Consider the following 2,194-nt stretch of genomic DNA (forward strand, 5'->3'; position numbering starts at 1 on the left):
TGTGCAAGCATCTAGAAATAGGCTCAATTTAAGGTATCTAATGAGTATTGGGATCCGTAGAAATGACAAGATGAATATTGTAAAGTTTGACTAAGGTTACAGGATCGGCAAAGTAAAGTTCTTGTCCTAAAAAATGAAGCTCAGAAATGAACTTTGTGCACTTCACATCCTTCACATAACAGACATTGGTCATAGAATTATCTAATATTTCCCAAATGTTTAATTTCACTGACATACGGAAGTTGTTGTCCATTTAAAATATTAGGTAAAAAGATATCAGAGTTTAAATTTTCCTTGTTGAAAATAAAAAAACATTTAGTTTTTGATTAATACTGGAATACTGTAATATAACACTGTGGACTAAGCCAGTGGGGTCGGTCAAATAGGCCTAGGATTAGGCCGGGTAATGTAAAAAGTCTGAACGCGCCATGGGAGTTGTCATAGTTAGCCCTCGCACGGGACTATGCCGAGAAAATTGACCCCTGTCGTATGTTAGTCTGGTTAGGGCGATTTACCGTACCATAGGATCGGGTCAGTACACGCTGTTATCTGGCAGGCCGATACAAACTGGGCTGGCCCTGTTCGAATTCAAATTTACTACGGGGATAGAAAGATAAACCCCTTATTCATTTATATCTTTGTAACCCGTAAACATATGTTATTTAGTTCCATGACCCTAGCTGCGGTCAACTTATTTACCTGCACCTTTTTATATCTAAATATAGACAGTTCAACACCATCTGTGGATTGTGGATCGTATATACCTGGATAGGTAGAGAGGATAGAGTTTGGGATAGATTGAAACAGTATATTTAAGCTTATGATGTATAAAGCGGAGTTAGGCATTTTTCTAAAAAAGTGGTGGCAAGCAGTGAGACCTATGAACCCAAGCTAAATGCCAGAAACTCCGAAGTTCAGAAAGAACAGTACATTGAAATCATCTTTAAACAGTATAGCAAGAGAAACGCTAGCAAGGGAAAATACACCGGAAGGGGGCAAAGCAATGCTGCATCAAGTGACACAGTGGAACAGTTTAGTATATACCATACACTACTGAGTGACGACTCTGATACGGAACCAGACAGGGCAGTGGGAACCACTTAGAAGTGGTAGCTAGATTGATAAGCTATGCTTGTGTCCCTGTGTAACATTTAGAGCCAAGTGGGATGTGTCCGCGTCAAGAATTGGATAGCGTACTGGTTGCGCTTGGACTGATATAATTTGGGGGACGAACTTTTAAGAGTACTGCATTTACTACATTATTTCGTCCATATTGATGTTGATAGGAAACCTCAAACTTGTTGTTTAAACATGTGTGTCGCAGCTATTTTGTCAAGAAGTTTACTTAGCTCTGGGAGAATAATAATTGGTCTGTAGTTAATATAAAAATATAAAAAATATACAAAAAAATCAAATTCAAGAAAAAATAAAGTAAAGTAAAGTAAAGTAAAAAATTATTTATTTATGAAATATAACAAAAACATTCAAACTTAAGTGTTTCAGGAGAAAACATTTAAAAACCTCTAAAAGTAAAGGTTGTGGGAATATTTCCCCCAAATTCTAAAAAAATAGAAAAATAGAAAAATAGAAAAAAGGAAAGAAAGGATAAGGAAAGTTACATATTTCTTGTTTACACTATATTTAATAAAAAACTGGTGGAGGATTGTTAGTATTATTTATCTATTTCATCAGTGTTTAAGATAGGAATTATTTTTGCACATTTATAATTACGAGGGAATAGGAATATATCCTGTTTTAAAAATAAGGTTAAACAAGTACGAAAAAGAAACAGACAGATAGAGAGATAGATAGATAGATAGATTGATAGATAGATTTATATAAAGATAGATAGATAGATAGATAGATTGATAGATAGGTAGATTTATATAAAGATAGATAGATAGTGCAAATGTCGCTACATCTACTCGATTCGTAAACTAATAATGTGCAGTGCGTGTGAAATAATGGCTGCAGTTGAAGTTTGACAGGGGTTATGGTCATACCTCTTAACTAGCTAGACCCCTCCGGGGCTGGGAGGGGGGGGGGGGGTTATCTTATAGTTACAACTTTTGTGATCACTTTGGATAAAACTTAAAGATTTTTCTACAATTTAATTAAAAATTGCAATATTTCAAAATTGCCTAAACTTTGAAAATTAACATTGGGTTACAATCGGTATTTTTAGTTCTAAACC

The sequence above is a fragment of the Eurytemora carolleeae genome, unplaced genomic scaffold (assembly GCF_000591075.1).
Source record: "Eurytemora carolleeae unplaced genomic scaffold, Eaff_2.0 scaffold720, whole genome shotgun sequence".
Classification (NCBI taxonomy): domain Eukaryota; kingdom Metazoa; phylum Arthropoda; class Copepoda; order Calanoida; family Temoridae; genus Eurytemora; species Eurytemora carolleeae.